Below are 18,090 nucleotides of genomic sequence, written 5' to 3'. Positions count from 1 at the left end.
TTTATACACCCTAAAATCTTGTCCCAAGCAGCATTCCATCAGCCTCTGGAAGGTTCCTGGCGCATTGCACAGCTCGAAGGGCATGCTTTTGAACTCGCAGAGACCCATAGGGGTGGCGAAGGCGGTCTTCTCCCGGTCTGCCTCAGCAACGGACACTTGCCAATAGTGACTAGTGAGATCAAGGGTAGAAAAATAATTTGCAGTTCTCAATGCAGCTAGCAATTCCTCAATACGGGGAGTGGTGCCGTCCTTCTTTTTTAACAGGATCAACAGAGCTGCCCAAAGGCTACAACTGTCACGGATAACCCCAGCCGCCTTCATGTTGCTCAACATGTCCTTGGTACACTGGCAATGTGAAGGTGGTATTGGCTTATAGCTCTCTTTGATGGGTGGGTGTGCACCTGTGGGGATGTGGTGTTGGACCCCTTTTATTCCCCCAAAATCTAGCGGGCTTCCCACCGGTAACCCGCTCCCCAGCTTGGATGGATGCTGAGGGAGCCCCTTTTGCCCGCAGGCTCTGGCCCTGGGAACTGTAGCCTTGGCGGTGACTGTGCTTCCCTCTACGGTGTGAGCTGTTGCCTTCAATCGGGTCTTGACTGCTGGGAAACCCTGGAGGTTCCTGTCGCTAACGGATTTGACCGGTTTTACGGCGACTCCTAGCCTGGTCGGGGTCCGTAGGCCCTGCCGGATGGTGCTGGCTTCTCTTCACTCCCCGATCTGGTACCGGCGGGCCACCGCCCATCCCCGGTCCGTACGGTTCACTCCAATCAGCCTCTCCTGCAGAAGGTCACCACCGTCTGCCAACCTTGCTGAGTGCCCGGGCCACACACCCGGACACGGTCAGTCTCCTCTCCTCTTCACTTCTCTAACTCCAAAACTGATCTCTAATCTGACTCCTTTTCCCGCCTCCAGGACTGTGAACTCCTCGGTGGGTGGGATCAACCGCCTGGCCCACCCCCTGGTGTGGACATCAGCCCCTGGAGGAAGGCAACTAGGATTTGTGTTTAGCTTCGGTGTGCCTAGCCGGAGTGTAGAGTGTGTTGGTGTAGTACCTGTGACGACCTGGCTTGTCCAGGGCGCCACATTCCCCTATAGTAAAATGCAGACCGTCCGCGGGCTGCCCGTCCATCACCGGTTTTATTTTCACAACTGAAAAAGAATAAAACGGTAAAACATGTAAAAGCATCATAAACATTTTACAACGGTACAGCTTCCGCTCTTCTCCCACCCAAACAACCTGGCCCTGATGCTGCCCCTAAGAAGCGGGCAGCACCCCTTGACCCCAGTCCAGCACCAAGTTGCCCGAGCGGGTTCTGTCTCTTTCAGGGGGCCCACGTCCAAGGGGACCCCTGAACCCCCGGAGGATCGCCACCGGTTACGGTAGTGGCGGGCCTAGGCCATCCCTTTCCTCCAGGCCCATCCTCCCAAATCAGCCTCTCCGGAGGCGGTAACGGTGTCAAGCCAACAAACATTTTTATTTACATTGCACTAAGTTTGTGGTTGCCCTGCAAGTTCTCAGGCTTGTCCGTAAGCAGTTCCTTACGCAATGGTTGCACAGTCCCTACGGGGACAACAGTTGCCGGCAACGGCCGGTTTAATCACGGTTCAATCAGGTAAACTTCTTTGGTTGATCATCTTTACTTATCATTTAAAACTTTCAAACTGGTACACTCAACACATAAAGCCCCCCCCTTTTAAAGAGTAGTTTCCCTGTACCTAAGTGGGGGTCTACCTAGGTTGGGGCGAGTGGACCTTCGGGGTCCGGTGTCAGTGGTGACAGGCAGTGGGGCAGAGGGAACAGTCAGTTCCTCCTCCCTGCTATCATGTGGGGCAGGCGGAGGCGTAGGGGAGCTGGGTACAGGTACCTCCCTGGGCACTGGCTCGCGGTTAACCGTTTCCATCATTTCTTCATCCACGGGTTGTGGGAACAGTATCACTGGAAGGATCACCGCACCGTTCTGTGTAGGCCAGTCTGCTGGAAAATCACCCATCATGGTGTGGATTACCTCTTTTTCCTTCTCCACTGGACTGGGAACTGGAGCCTCATCCGCTACTCTCAATGCTGGTGGGCACTTCTTCAGGTGGTCTCGGGAAACCGTGGCCAAAGTCCCCCCCTGGTCACGGCTGATCTGGTAGGCCTTCCCATTCTCCCATCCTGTGGGCTGGACTACATACGGGTTTTTTTCCCATTGATCATCCAGCTTGTGGGCCCTTCTTTTCCGCTTCAGCACTACATCCCCAGGTTGGAAGAAACCGGCAGGCGCCTTCTTGTTGAAGCACTGCTCCTGTTGTCCCCGACTCTGGCACAAGTTCTTTTCAACATACTCCTGGACCTGTCGGTACTGTGTCCTCCGCCGAGTGTCCCATTCAGCTGTCGACAGGAGTGCTTCTGAAGCTTCCAAGCCCATTTCCAGATCCACTGGTAGCCGGCCGGGACGAGCTCTCATCAGGTATGCTGGAGTGCATTTCGTAGAGCTGGAAGGGATGTTGTTGTACATATCGACCAGGTCAGGTAGCTTCTCCAGCCACAGGTTCCGCTCTTCCAGTGGTAACGTCTTGAGGAGGCCCAGGACCAAGTGGTTCATCTTTTCACAAATGCCATTGGTTTGGGCGTGGTAAGGCGTGGTCCGGATTTTCTTGCAGCCGTACAACTGGCAGAATTCCTGGAATACCTCTGCTTCAAAGGCCGGACCCTGGTCGGTAAGCACCCTCTCCGGGTACCAATGCGGTCAACAGAAATAAGCCTGGAAAGCCTTAGCAGCGGTGCGGCCGGTTAAGTCCTTAACTGGGACAACCACCAGGAACCTCGAGTAGTGGTCTACGATGGTCAGAGCGTAGGTGTACCCACTTCGGCTGGGGGTGAGCTTTACATGGTCAAGGGCAACCAGCTCCAGCGGTTGGTGTGTAATGATCGGGTGTAGGGGTGCCTTCTGGCTGGCCTCGTCCTTCCTTCTCAATGCGCAAGGGCCACATTCTCGGCACCAGGCCTCCACAGATTCCCGCATTCCACTCCAATAGAACCGCTCTCTTAACAACATCTCTAGCTTCTTCCACCCGAAGTGCACTGCACCATCATGGTATGCTTGCAGGACGGTGGGCACGTTAGCCTGGGGAATCACCAGCTGGCGGATCTTCTCGTGAGTCTTTGGATTAATCAGCTCGCGATACAACTTCCCCTGGTGTAGGTATAGCCGGGTCCGTTCTTGCCACAGACGTTGGGCTTCGGCAGGGGCAGCAGGGTCTATCCCAGCAGAACCCTGTTCCACTAGAGTCTTGACCAGGCGGACAGCAGGTGCCTGGTCCTGAGCTTCCTGCCAGTCCTGTCGGGGCAGCGGATCCAGGTTCACCCGTTGTTGGTAGACGTGCACCTTCTCAGTGAATGGCCGGTGAAATGCAGGCAACTCGATCTCTTCGAGGTCATCATCCTCTGGCCCCTCTTCCGACAGGTGGGGCATCCGGGAGAGTGCATTGGCATTGACGTTGGTACGGCCGGCCCGGTACTTGATGGTGAAATCGTAGTTGGCTAACCTGGTCACCCACCGCTGCTCCAACGCGCCCAGCTTGGCCGTATCTAGATGGGTCAGCAGGTTATTGTCTGTGTACGCGGTGAACTTGGCTGCTGCCAGGTAATGGCGGAACCGCTCGGTGATAGCCCACACCAGTGCCAAGAGCTCAAGCTTGAAGGAGATGTAGTTCTCAGGGTTCCTCTCAGTCGGTCGGAGTTTTCGGCTAGCATAAGCTATTACCTTTTCCCTTCTGTCTTAGACCTGGGATAGAACAGCCCCCAAGCCCACATTGCTGGCGTCGGTGTAGAGGATGAATGGGCGGCTGTAGTCAGGGTACGCTAGGATTTCCTCTCCGGTCAGGGCTGTTCTCAGCTGGCGGAAGGATTCCTCATGCTTTTCTTCCCACACCAATGGGGCTACTAGGGATCTACCACCCTTGGTCTGTCCTACGAGGAGGTCTTGCATGGGGGCAGCCATCTTTGTGTACCCCTTAATGAAGCGACGGTAATATCCCACCAGGCCCAGAAACTGCCTCACTTCCCTCACTGTGGTCGGTCTCGGCCAGTCTTGGATGGCGGTGATCTTCTCGGGGTTGGGGGCGACACCTTCCGCACCAACCACATGTCCTAGGTACTGCACTCTGGGTTTAAGCAGATGACACTTTGAGGGCTTCAACTTCATCCCATACTTGGCAAGGGACGCGAACACCTCGGCTAGGTGCTCCAGGTGGGCTTCATACGTCTGTGAGTACACAATCACATCATCCAAGTACAGCAAAACGGTCCCATAGGCAGTCTTCTCTCGGTCTTCCGGTGCCACGGCCACCTGCCAGTACCCGCTGGTGAGGTCAAGGGTGGAGAAGTAGTTAGCGGTTCTCAGCGAGGCCAGGGACTCTTTGATGCGGGGCAGAGGGTAAGCATCCTTATGCGTTATCTGGTTAATCTTCCGGTAATCCACACACATCCGCATGGTGCCATCCTTCTTCTTAACCAGCACCAACGGAGCGGCCCAGGGACTACAGCTGTCCCTAATAACCCCTGCCTCCTTCATGTTCCTCAATATGTCTTTGGCGCATTGGTAGTGCGCAGGGGGAATAGGCCTGTATCTCTCTTTAATAGGGGAGTGTGTACCGGTAGGGATGTGGTGTTGAACCCCTTTAATCTGCCCAAAATCTAGAGGGTGCTTGCTAAAAACCCGCTCATACTCCTGTACCACCCGGTATACCCCTTCCTTGTGGTGTATGGGGGTATCATCAGTGCCGACATGTAGCTCTCGATACCACTCGCCTAACTCCCCCAGGGATGAGTGGGAACCGGCAGCAGGCGGTGTGACCGGGGGAACGGCTTCATGGATCGTGTGGGGATCTAGAGTGAGCAATTTGGCAAGGGTAGCGTACCGGGTGGTGCATGAATGCACACATATTGGTTTTATAATCTTATTGTATTACTTTATATTCTTATTTCACTTGTGCATATCTCCACCATAATCCTGGCTAAGAAATATAGCTTTTTTTGGGGTACACAGGTAGTAAGGTCTTCTTTCTATTTCTTTAGGGGTGATATAGCCTGGTGGAACTCTAGACCTCTAACATTATATATGCACCCTTTTTCTTTATGGTTCTTGGACACCTTATAACATTCTTCCATACATATATATCTTTCTCATAAATTATAAATAATTAGGCATTTTTATATATTTTATTTACATTTTCATAAATAACTTTTTACAAAGCATGGGGGACATTCTCACATACATATAATTTTCATGTACGCATTCTGAAAATTTACGCATAAACCGTACACACTCCTTTTTGTAACAATTTCTATAACTCATTCGCTGAACTCTCATCCCGGATATTCATTCTTACACCGAATTTCCTGTTATAACACAACATTCATGATTTTTATTCAATTTATTTTTATTTTTTAGGTTTATTAGTAGTGATGAGCGAGTACTAAAAAGCTCGGGTGCTCGAAGCTCGGGCCGAGCCTCCCAAGATACTCGTGTACTCGGCCCGAGCACCGAGCCCAATGTTATCCTATGGGAGACCCGAGTATTTTTGTGAAATGACCACCGGCAGCATGTAGAAACCCTAAAAATGGCACAAAAGTCTCCGAAGAGTGCTCAAATGACATGGCAACAGCATGGGGAAGACCCCTTGAAGCATTTATCACTCAAAAGTCACAGCTTTTAATAATTTTGTCCGCGTTTTACGCCATTTTTACGGACTCACCAGAAAACCTTCCAAAATGACACCAAAATGATTTTTCATAGCGGAAATGTTAAGGGCACATACCCAATAGTGAGATAGAGCTAATGTATGTTACTTTTTGAGATCAATACATGAAAGATTTTACGTAAAACATTGTGTGGCACTCCGATGTCCCTGAGAAGAGACGTACATAAAGGCCTCTGAGTCTAATGTGCCCATTTTGAGGAACTGAGTCTTTGTAGTATTTTCCTTTGCCAGGGCAGTCCAAAATTGTGAGGTTCACCAATGCCCCTGCATACAGACGTGCATGATGGCCTGTAAACCTGAAGTGCCCATTGTAAGGAAGTGGGTCTATTGTAGTATAGCCCTTAGGCAGGGCAGCCAAAAATTGGGAGGCTCCACGTTGTCCCTGGATAGAGACGTGCATGAGGGCCTCAAAACATTAAGTGTCCAGTGTCAGGAAGTGGGTGTATTATAGTATAGCCCTTAGGCAGGGCAGCCAAAAATTGGGAGGCTCCACGTTGTCCCTGGATAGAGACGTGCATGAGGGCCTGTAAACCTGAAGTGCCCATTGGAAGGAAGTGGGTCTTTTGTAGTATAGCCCTTTGGCAGGGCAGCCAAAAATTGGGAGGCTCCACGTTGTCCCTGGATAGAGACGTGCATGAGGGCCTGTAAACCTGAAGTGCCCATTGGAAGGAAGTGGGTCTTTTGTAGTATAGCCCTTTGGCAGGGCAGCCAAAAATTGGGAGGCTCCACGTTGTCCCTGGATAGAGACATGCATGAGGGCCTCAAAACATTAAGTGTCCATTGTCAGGAAGTGGGTGTATTATAGTATAGCCCTTAGGCAGGGCAGCCAAAAATTGGGAGGCTCCACGTTGTCCCTGGATAGAGACGTGCATGAGGGCCTGTAAACCTGAAGTGCCCATTGGAAGGAAGTGGGTCTTTTGTAGTATAGCCCTTTGGCAGGGCAGCCAAAAATTGGGAGGCTCCACGTTGTCCCTGGATAGAGACGTGCATGAGGGCCTCAAAACATTAAGTGTCCATTGTCAGGAAGTGGGTGTATTATAGTATAGCCCTTTGGCAGGGCAGCCAAAAATTGGGAGGCTCCACGTTGTCCCTGGATAGAGACGTGCATGAGGGCCTCAAAACATTAAGTGTCCATTGTCAGGAAGTGGGTGTATTATAGTATAGCCCTTAGGCAGGGCAGCCAAAAATTGGGAGGCTCCACGTTGTCCCTGGATAGAGACGTGCATGAGGGCCTCAAAACATTAAGTATCCATTGTCAGGAAGTGGGTCTTTTGTAGTATAGCCCTTTGGCAGGGCAGCCAAAAATTGGGAGGCTCCACGTTGTCCCTGGATAGAGACGTGCATGAGGGCCTCAAAACATTAAGTGTCCATTGTCAGGAAGTGGGTGTATTATAGTATAGCCCTTAGGCAGGGCAGCCAAAAATTGGGAGGCTCCACGTTGTCCCTGGATAGAGACGTTCATGAGGGCCTCAAAACATTAAGTGTCCATTGTCAGGAAGTGGGTCTTTTGTAGTATAGCCCTTTGGCAGGGCAGCCAAAAATTGGGAGGCTCCACGTTGTCCCTGGATAGAGACGTGCATGAGGGCCTCAAAACATTAAGTGTCCATTGTCAGGAAGTGGGTGTATTATAGTATAGCCCTTTGGCAGGGCAGCCAAAAATTGGGAGGCTCCACGTTGTCCCTGCATAGAGACGTGCATGAGGGCCTCAAAACATTGTTCCCATTGCAAAGGAGCGGGTCTCCTGTCGTTGTAATGTCCATTCTGCAAAGAATGGGCGAAAAAATTTACCACTGGGGGTATACCTGAAACAAAGGCCTAACTCTTGTAACGGTCATCATGGTGGCGCATGAGGAGAAGGAGGAGCAGTCCAGCGATTATCCAAAGTCCAGAAGTGTGTACCCATGGGTGACTGGAGGTACATGGCAAATTCCCGTTACAAACTTTAAATTCCGCTCTCATTTGCTGGTGGTGTGGTGAAGTCTGGCCCAATCCAACCCTTGTTCATCTTGATCAGAGTCAGCCTGTCAGCATTTTCAGTTGACAGGCGGGTGCGTTTATCTGTAATGATTCCACCTGCGGCACTAAAAACACGCTCTGACAAAACGCTAGCGGCAGGGCAGGCCAGGACTTCCAAGGCGTAGAGAGCCAATTCATGCCACGTGTCCACCTTGGATACCCAATAATTGTAAGGCACAGAGGAATGTCGGAGTACAGTTGTTCGATCTGCAAGGTACTCCTTGAGCATCTGGGCAAACTTAGGATTTCTTGTGGCACTACCCCGCACCTCAGGGGCTGTGGTACGTGAGGGGCTGAGAAAACTGTCCCACATCTTAAAGACTGTTCCCCTACCTCTGGCGGATTGGACTTGTGCCTCTCTCGGCTGTACGCCTTGGTTGTCCACTGATTCCTGACCTATGCCGCTAGCGTTTTGTGAGGGGAATGCTTTGCCTACTTCCGTGACTATGGCCTTCCGGAACTGCTGCATTTTGGTTGACCTCTCCGCCTCGGGAATAAGAGACATAAAGTTCTCCTTGTAGCGTGGGTCTAACAGTGTTACCAACCAGTAATGATTGTCGGCCAAGATGTTCTTAACGCGAGGGTCACGAGACAGGCAGCTTACCATAAAGTCAGCCATGTGCGCCAGACTCTTAACAGCCAGGACTTCAGTAGCCTGACCAACACGTTGACTGAACATGCTGTCCTCCTCCTCCTCCTCCTCCTCCTCATCTACCCTGTCCTCTGGCCAGCCACGCTGAACCGAGGATATGACTGGTGTGCATGTCATATCCTCAATTTGGCCGGAGATTTGCTCCATGTCTTCATCCTCCTCCTCGTCATAGTCCTCCACTGCACGTTGTGATGAGACGAGGCTGGGCTGTGTGTTATCACCCACACCCACTACTGTTTCTTGCTGCAACTCATCGCGCTCCGCCTGCAATGCATCATGTTTGGTTTTGAGCAGAGACCGTTTTAGAAGGCAGAGTAGCGGTATGGTGACGCTAATAATGGCGTCATCACCACTCACCATCTTGGTGGAGTCCTCAAAGTTTTGGAGGATGGTACATAGGTCGGACATCCATCTCCACTCCTCAGGTGTTATGTGTGGAGTTTGACCCATTTCCCGACGGCTTAGGTGATGCAGGTACTCAACAACTGCCCTCTTCTGCTCACATATCCTGACCAACATGTGCAGAGTTGAATTCCAACGCGTGGGGACATCACACACCAGTCTGTGAGCCGGAAGATGCAAACTGCGCTGAAAGCCGGCAAGGCCGGCTGAATCAGTAGGTGACTTTCGAAAATGTGCAGACAGGCGGCGAACTTTTACCAGCAGATCAGACAGCTCTGGGTATGACTTTAGAAACCGCTGAACCACGAGGTTGAGCACATGGGCCACGCATGGAACATGTGTCAGCTGGCCTCGCCTCAAAGCCGCCACCAGGTTCCGGCCATTGTCACACACGACCTTTCCTGGCTTTAGGTTCAGAGGTGTGAGCCAGTGATCTGCCTGCTGTTTCAGAGCTGTCCACAGCTCTTCTGCATTGTGGGGTTTGTCACCTATGCAGATTAGCTTCAGCACAGCCTGTTGCCGCTTCGCCGAGGCAGTGCTGCAGTGCTTCCAGCTTGGGACTGGTGTGGAGGGTACAGTGGATGAGGATGCGCAGGAGGAGGAGGAGGCTGAAGAGCATGACATTCCGGAGCTGTAGAGTGTGGGTGAAACACTGACTGAGGTAGGGCCTGCAAACCTTGGTGTGGGAAGGACGTGTTCCGTCCCTCGCTCAGACTGGGTCCCAGCTTCCACAATATTAACCCAGTGTGCCGTCAACGAGATGTAGCGGCCTTGCCCACAAGCACTTGTCCACGTGTCTGTGGTTAGGTGGACTTTGGGTGAAACAGCGTTGTTCAGGGCACGTGTGATGTTTTGTGACACGTGGTTATGCAACGCGGGGACGGCACACCGGGAGAAATAGTGGCGGCTGGGGACCGAGTAACGTGGGACAGCTGCCGCCATCAGGTCGCGGAATGCTTCTGTCTCCACCAGCCTAAAAGGCAACATTTCCAGCGCAAGCAGTCGCGAAATGTTAGCATTTAGAACTGTGGCATGTGGGGTGTTGGCAGTGTATTTGCGCCTGCGTTCAAAGGTTTGCTGAATGGATAACTGAACGCTGCGCTGGGACAAGGACGTGCTTGATGATGGTGTTATTTCTGAGTAGGCAACTGCAGGTGCAGGACCGGAGGAGGCTTGTTCGCAGGCAGCATGGACAGGGGATTGGCTCGCATGCACAACCAGCGAAGACGTAGCAGTGACATTAGCAAGCACTGCTCCTCGACTCTGTTGTACTTCCCACAAAGTCGGGTGCTTGGCTGACATGTGCCTGATCATGCTGGTGGTGGTCAGGCTGCTAGTTTTGGTACCCCTGCTGATGCTGGCACAGCAGGTGTTGAAAATGGCCTTTTTAGAATCATCTGGATCCAACTTAAAAAACTGCCAGACTCGGGAAGACCTAACATTTGTACAGGCACCTTGTGTCGTGTTGTTGTTCCGGGGAACGGTTGCCTGACTTCTGCCTGGAGCCACCACCCTGCTTCTTACTGCCTGTTGGGATGCTACGCCTCCCTCCCCCTGTGCACTGCTGTCCTCGCTCTGCATATCCTCCTGCCAGGTTGGGTCAGTTACTGGATCATCCACCACGTCGTCTTCCTCTTCCGCACCCTGCTCCTCCTCCTGACTTCCTGACAATTGTGTCTCATCATCGTCCACCCCTTGTTGAGACACGTTGCCAACTTCGTGAGAACGTGGCTGCTCAAATATTTGGCCATCTGTACATACGATCTCCTCATGACCCACATCAACATGAGCTGGCGAGAGGCCAGAATGTGCGAATGGAAACGTGAACAGCTCTTCCGAGTGTCCAAGTGTGGGATCATTAATGTCCGAGGACGTGTACTCAGCCTTGTGGTAGGAAGGAGGATCAGGTTCTGAAATGTGCGGTGCAGTATCACGGCTACTGACACTTGACCGTGTGGAAGACAGAGTGTTTGTGGTGGTGCCAATCTGACTGGAAGCATTATCCGCTATCCAACTAACAACCTGTTGACACTGGTCTTGGTTCAAGAGCGGTGTACTGCTGCGGTCCCCAAGAATTTGGGACAGGACGTGCGAGCGACTAGATGTGGCCCTTTGTTGTGGCAAAATTAGAGCTTGCCCACGACCTCGGCCTCTGCCTGCACCACCATCACGTCCACTTCCTTGTTCCTTGCCAACGCCCTTGCGCATTTTGCAATGCTGTGCTGACGTGTATTCACTAGACTTGGGCGTTATATCAAAGTTTGTGCAAATTGTGCACCTGTACGCTGCCACCGACAGGCACACACGTGCGGTTTTTAAATGCAAGCACGGACGCACTAAGAACCTAACAGGTTTTAGGAGCAAAAATTAATGATGAGAACTCTGACACTATCAGCCACTGCTGACTGACGTGTATTATACACTACACTTGTGCGTTATATAATAGTTTGGTAAAAACGCACACAAGTGCACCTGTACGCTGCCACCGACAGGCACACACGTGCGGTTTTTAAATGCAAGCACGGACGCACTAAGAACCTAACACAGGTTTTAGGAGCAAAAATTAATGACGAGAACTCTGACACTATCAGCCACTGCTGACTGACGTGTATTATACACTACACTTGTGCGTTATATAATAGTTTGGTAAAAACGCACACAAGTGCACCTGTACGCTGCCACCGACAGGCACACACGTGCGGTTTTTAAATGCAAGCACGGACGCACTAAGAACCTAACACAGGTTTTAGGAGCAAAAATTAATGACGAGAACTCTGACACTATCAGCCACTGCTGACTGACGTGTATTATACACTACACTTGTGCGTTATATAATAGTTTGGTAAAAACGCACACAAGTGCACCTGTACGCTGCCACCGACAGGCACACACGTGCGGTTTTTAAATGCAAGCACGGACGCACTAAGAACCTAACACAGGTTTTAGGAGCAAAAATTAATGACGAGAACTCTGACACTATCAGCCACTGCTGACTGACGTGTATTATACACTACACTTGTGCGTTATATAATAGTTTGGTAAAAACGCACACAAGTGCACCTGTACGCTGCCACCGACAGGCACACACGTGCGGTTTTTAAATGCAAGCACGGACGCACTAAGAACCTAACACAGGTTTTAGGAGCAAAAATTAATGACGAGAACTCTGACACTATCAGCCACTGCTGACTGACGTGTATTATACACTACACTTGTGCGTTATATAATAGTTTGGTAAAAACGCACACAAGTGCACCTGTACGCTGCCACCGACAGGCACACACGTGCGGTTTTTAAATGCAAGCACGGACGCACTAAGAACCTAACAGGTTTTAGGAGCGACAATTGCTGAGAAGTCTGACACTATCAGGACTGTTTTAGACTGTGTACACCAGCCCCAGATATGATGAAGGCTGGTATACGGTCACCACTAGGAATGGCTATATACCCTGCCTGCCTGCCTGCCTGCCTGTATACTGCTACAATAGTCCTGACAAGGACTCTTTTGGTCTCTAGCCTGTATTCCAACCTGGCTATACCCTGCCTGTATACAGCAACAATAGTCCTGAGAAGGACTCTGCTACTGTACTCCGACCTGGCTATACCCTGCCTGCCTGTATACAACTAGAATAGTCCTGAGAAGGACTTTTGGTCACACTGTTTGCAGCCCTGCTACGGAAATAGCTATAAAGGGCTGCAAACCTTTCCCTGAAGCAGCGACCCTTTCCCTGCACTGACTGTCTGGATAGCTGTGCGCCCGCCGGTATAAAGGCTCGGTCACGCTGTGCAGGCCGGCCAATCACTGCAATTCCACAACTAACAGGGCTGGCATTGCAGTGGTCTGCCAGCCAATCCCTGCATGAGGGCTGGCTCTCAAAAGAGCGCCAACATGCAGGGATGAAGACCACGAGTACAGCACGAGTATCGCGAGATTACTCGGTCCCCGTCGAGTAGACCGAGTACAGTGATACTCGTGCGAGTACCGAGTAGTAACAAGCATGCTCGCTCATCACTATTTATTAGTAAAATGGCTTACACTCCCCTTTTTTCCACTTTTTTCTTCACTACTTTTATAAAGAAATTTTTCCTTTCTTTATTCTTAATGCAATTTTATATAGCAACACCACCATTTTTTGCCACGAACATAATTTTTCTTGTCCGTCATCCCGTTCACCCTTACAGGGTTGTGGACAGATGCACTTGTCACTACACTTCTAAGACTCAATACAGGGTCTGGAGCTCAATGCTCCCTTTTTGTTTTTTTTTTCTTCTTTTTTTTCTTTTTTTCATTTTGTCCTTCTTCTTCTTTTTCTGATTTTTGTCTCAAAAAGCTGATGAAATTTGAAACACTATACCCCAGTGATTTTATAAATGTTTCTCAATATATCACTTGAGAACTTTTATGGCCGGTATTGTAACAGTTGACCATCCCGGCAGTATTTGAAATACAGCAGTCAGTCCTCTGACGTAGCTCCATATGTGTATATATAGAGGTTCTTCCTCCTTTGATTGCATACTGTTCTTTTTTTGCCCTGATGAAGGAGACAGTGATCTCTGAAACACATTGACCGGAAAAAAGAATAAAGAGATGAAATAATTAACATCAGTTTCCTTTGGTGACAGCGCGGCACGCACCCGATTTTCCTCCTATACGTTATTGCTCTTCTACTAGGGGCTGCGGCTGTTAGGTTCTTAGTGCGTCCGTGCGTGCATTTAAAAACCGCACGTGTGTGCCTGTCGGTGGCAGCGTACAGGTGCACTTGTGTGCGTTTTTACCAAACTCTTATATAACGCACAAGTGTAGTGTATAATACACGTCAGTCAGCAGTGGCTGATAGTGTCAGAGTTCTCGTCATTAATTTTTGCTCCTAAAACCTGTGTTAGGTTCTTAGTGCGTCCGTGCTTGCATTTAAAAACCGCACGTGTGTGCCTGTCGGTGGCAGCGTACAGGTGCACTTGTGTGCGTTTTTACCAAACTATTATATAACGCACAAGTGTAGTGTATAATACACGTCAGTCAGCAGTGGCTGATAGTGTCAGAGTTCTCGTCATTAATTTTTGCTCCTAAAACCTGTGTTAGGTTCTTAGTGCGTCCGTGCTTGCATTTAAAAACCGCACGTGTGTGCCTGTCGGTGGCAGCGTACAGGTGCACTTGTGTGCGTTTTTACCAAACTATTATATAACGCACAAGTGTAGTGTATAATACACGTCAGTCAGCAGTGGCTGATAGTGTCAGAGTTCTCGTCATTAATTTTTGCTCCTAAAACCTGTGTTAGGTTCTTAGTGCGTCCGTGCTTGCATTTAAAAACCGCACGTGTGTGCCTGTCGGTGGCAGCGTACAGGTGCACTTGTGTGCGTTTTTACCAAACTATTATATAACGCACAAGTGTAGTGTATAATACACGTCAGTCAGCAGTGGCTGATAGTGTCAGAGTTCTCGTCATTAATTTTTGCTCCTAAAACCTGTGTTAGGTTCTTAGTGCGTCCGTGCTTGCATTTAAAAACCGCACGTGTGTGCCTGTCGGTGGCAGCGTACAGGTGCACTTGTGTGCGTTTTTACCAAACTATTATATAACGCACAAGTGTAGTGTATAATACACGTCAGTCAGCAGTGGCTGATAGTGTCAGAGTTCTCGTCATTAATTTTTGCTCCTAAAACCTGTGTTAGGTTCTTAGTGCGTCCGTGCTTGCATTTAAAAACCGCACGTGTGTGCCTGTCGGTGGCAGCGTACAGGTGCACTTGTGTGCGTTTTTACCAAACTATTATATAACGCACAAGTGTAGTGTATAATACACGTCAGTCAGCAGTGGCTGATAGTGTCAGAGTTCTCGTCATTAATTTTTGCTCCTAAAACCTGTGTTAGGTTCTTAGTGCGTCTGTGCTTGCATTTAAAAACCGCACGTGTGTGCCTGTCGGTGGCAGCGTACAGGTGCACTTGTGTGCGTTTTTACCAAACTATTATATAACGCACAAGTGTAGTGTATAATACACGTCAGTCAGCAGTGGCTGATAGTGTCAGAGTTCTCATCATTAATTTTTGCTCCTAAAACCTGTTAGGTTCTTAGTGCGTCCGTGCTTGCATTTAAAAACCGCACGTGTGTGCCTGTCGGTGGCAGCGTACAGGTGCACAATTTGCACAAACTTTGATATAACGCCCAAGTCTAGTGAATACACGTCAGCACAGCATTGCAAAATGCGCAAGGGCGTTGGCAAGGAACAAGGAAGTGGACGTGATGGTGGTGCAGGCAGAGGCCGAGGTCGTGGGCAAGCTCTAATTTTGCCACAACAAAGGGCCACATCTAGTCGCTCGCACGTCCTGTCCCAAATTCTTGGGGACCGCAGCAGTACACCGCTCTTGAACCAAGACCAGTGTCAACAGGTTGTTAGTTGGATAGCGGATAATGCTTCCAGTCAGATTGGCACCACCACAAACACTCTGTCTTCCACACGGTCAAGTGTCAGTAGCCGTGATACTGCACCGCACATTCAGAACCTGATCCTCCTTCCTACCACAAGGCTGAGTACACGTCCTCGGACATTAATGATCCCACACTTGGACACTCGGAAGAGCTGTTCACGTTTCCATTCGCACATTCTGGCCTCTCGCCAGCTCATGTTGAAGTGGGTCATGAGGAGATCGTATGTACAGATGGCCAAATATTTGAGCAGCCACGTTCTCACGAAGTTGGCAACGTGTCTCAACAAGGGGTGGACGATGATGAGACACAATTGTCAGGAAGTCAGGAGGAGGAGCAGGGTGCGGAAGAGGAAGACGACGTGGTGGATGATCCAGTAACTGACCCAACCTGGCAGGAGGATATGCAGAGCGAGGACAGCAGTGCACACGGGGAGGGAGGCGTAGCATCCCAACAGGCAGTAAGAAGCAGGGTGGTGGCTCCAGGCAGAAGTCAGGCAACCGTTCCCCGGAACAACAACACGACACAAGGTGCCTGTACAAATGTTAGGTCTTCCCGAGTCTGGCAGTTTTTTAAGTTGGATCCAGATGATTCTAAAAAGGCCATTTGCAACACCTGCCGTGCCAGCATCAGCAGGGGTACCAAAACTAGCAGCCTGACCACCACCAGCATGATCAGGCACATGTCAGCCAAGCACCCGACTTTGTGGGAAGTACAACAGAGTCGAGGAGCAGTGCTTGCTAATGTCACTGCTACGTCTTCGCTGGTTGTGCATGCGAGCCAATCCCCTGTCCATGCTGCCTGCGAACAAGCCTCCTCCGGTCCTGCACCTGCAGTTGCCTACTCAGAAATAACACCATCATCAAGCACGTCCTTGTCCCAGCGCAGCGTTCAGTTATCCATTCAGCAAACCTTTGAACGCAGGCGCAAATACACTGCCAACACCCCACATGCCACAGTTCTAAATGCTAACATTTCGCGACTGCTTGCGCTGGAAATGTTGCCTTTTAGGCTGGTGGAGACAGAAGCATTCCGCGACCTGATGGCGGCAGCTGTCCCACGTTACTCGGTCCCCAGCCGCCACTATTTCTCCCGGTGTGCCGTCCCCGCGTTGCATAACCACGTGTCACAAAACATCACACGTGCCCTGAACAACGCTGTTTCACCCAAAGTCCACCTAACCACAGACACGTGGACAAGTGCTTGTGGGCAAGGCCGCTACATCTCGTTGACGGCACACTGGGTTAATATTGTGGAAGCTGGGACCCAGTCTGAGCGAGGGATGGAACACGTCCTTCCCACACCAAGGTTTGCAGGCCCTACCTCAGTCAGTGTTTCACCCACACTCTACAGCTCCGGAATGTCATGCTCTTCAGCCTCCTCCTCCTCCTGCGCATCCTCATCCACTGTACCCTCCACACCAGTCCCAAGCTGGAAGCACTGCAGCACTGCCTCGGCGAAGCGGCAACAGGCTGTGCTGAAGCTAATCTGCATAGGTGACAAACCCCACAATGCAGAAGAGCTGTGGACAGCTCTGAAACAGCAGGCAGATCACTGGCTCACACCTCTGAACCTAAAGCCAGGAAAGGTCGTGTGTGACAATGGCCGGAACCTGGTGGCGGCTTTGAGGCGAGGCCAGCTGACACATGTTCCATGCGTGGCCCATGTGCTCAAACTCGTGGTTCAGCGGTTTCTAAAGTCATACCCAGAGCTGTCTGATCTGCTGGTAAAAGTTCGCCGCCTGTCTGCACATTTTCGAAAGTCACCTACTGCTTCAGCCGGCCTTGCCGGCTTTCAGCGCAGTTTGCATCTTCCGGCTCACAGACTGGTGTGTGATGTCCCCACGCGTTGGAATTCAACTCTGCACATGTTGGTCAGGATATGTGAGCAGAAGAGGGCAGTTGTTGAGTACCTGCATCACCTAAGCCGTCGGGAAATGGGTCAAACTCCACACATAACACCTGAGGAGTGGAGATGGATTTCGCGCATAAATGAAATGAACACATTTTTCTCCAAAACTATAACAGATGCAAGCTTGTCCTGTTTGGTGGAGATGATATTTAATAAAATAAGTAGAAATCCACTAAAAGTTTTGTTTGGTTATCTTGCAATCCCGAGATAATCGTCTCCATGCTCCAAATCCATTTTAAAGCCATTTTTAAGGCATTTCGCGCATACATGAAATGAACACATTTTTCTCCAAAATTTTAACAGATGCAAGCTTGTCCTGTTTGGTGGAGATGATATTTAATAAAATAAGTAGAAATCCACTAAAAGTTTTGTTTGGTTATCTTGCAATCCCGAGATAATCGTCTCCATGCTCCAAATCCATTTTAAAGCCATTTTTAAGGCATTTCGCGCATACATGAAATGAACACATTTTTCTCCAAAACTATAACAGATGCAAGCTTGTCCTGTTTGGTGGAGATGATATTTAATAAAATAAGTAGAAATCCACTAAAAGTTTTGTTTGGTTATCTTGCAATCCCGAGATAATCGTCTCCATGCTCCAAATCCATTTTAAAGCCATTTTTAAGGCATTTCGCGCATACATGAAATGAACACATTTTTCTCCAAAACTATAACAGATGCAAGCTTGTCCTGTTTGGTGGAGATGATATTTAATAAAATAAGTAGAAATCCACTAAAAGTTTTGTTTGGTTATCTTGCAATCCCGAGATAATCGTCTCCATGCTCCAAATCCATTTTAAAGCCATTTTTAAGGCATTTCGCGCATACATGAAATGAACACATTTTTCTCCAAAACTATAACAGATGCAAGCTTGTCCTGTTTGGTGGAGATGATATTTAATAAAATAAGTAGAAATCCACTAAAAGTTTTGTTTGGTTATCTTGCA

This window comes from Anomaloglossus baeobatrachus, chromosome 10, assembly GCF_048569485.1.
Source record: "Anomaloglossus baeobatrachus isolate aAnoBae1 chromosome 10, aAnoBae1.hap1, whole genome shotgun sequence".
Taxonomy (NCBI): Eukaryota; Metazoa; Chordata; class Amphibia; order Anura; family Aromobatidae; genus Anomaloglossus; species Anomaloglossus baeobatrachus.
This window is presented reverse-complemented; position numbering follows the sequence as displayed.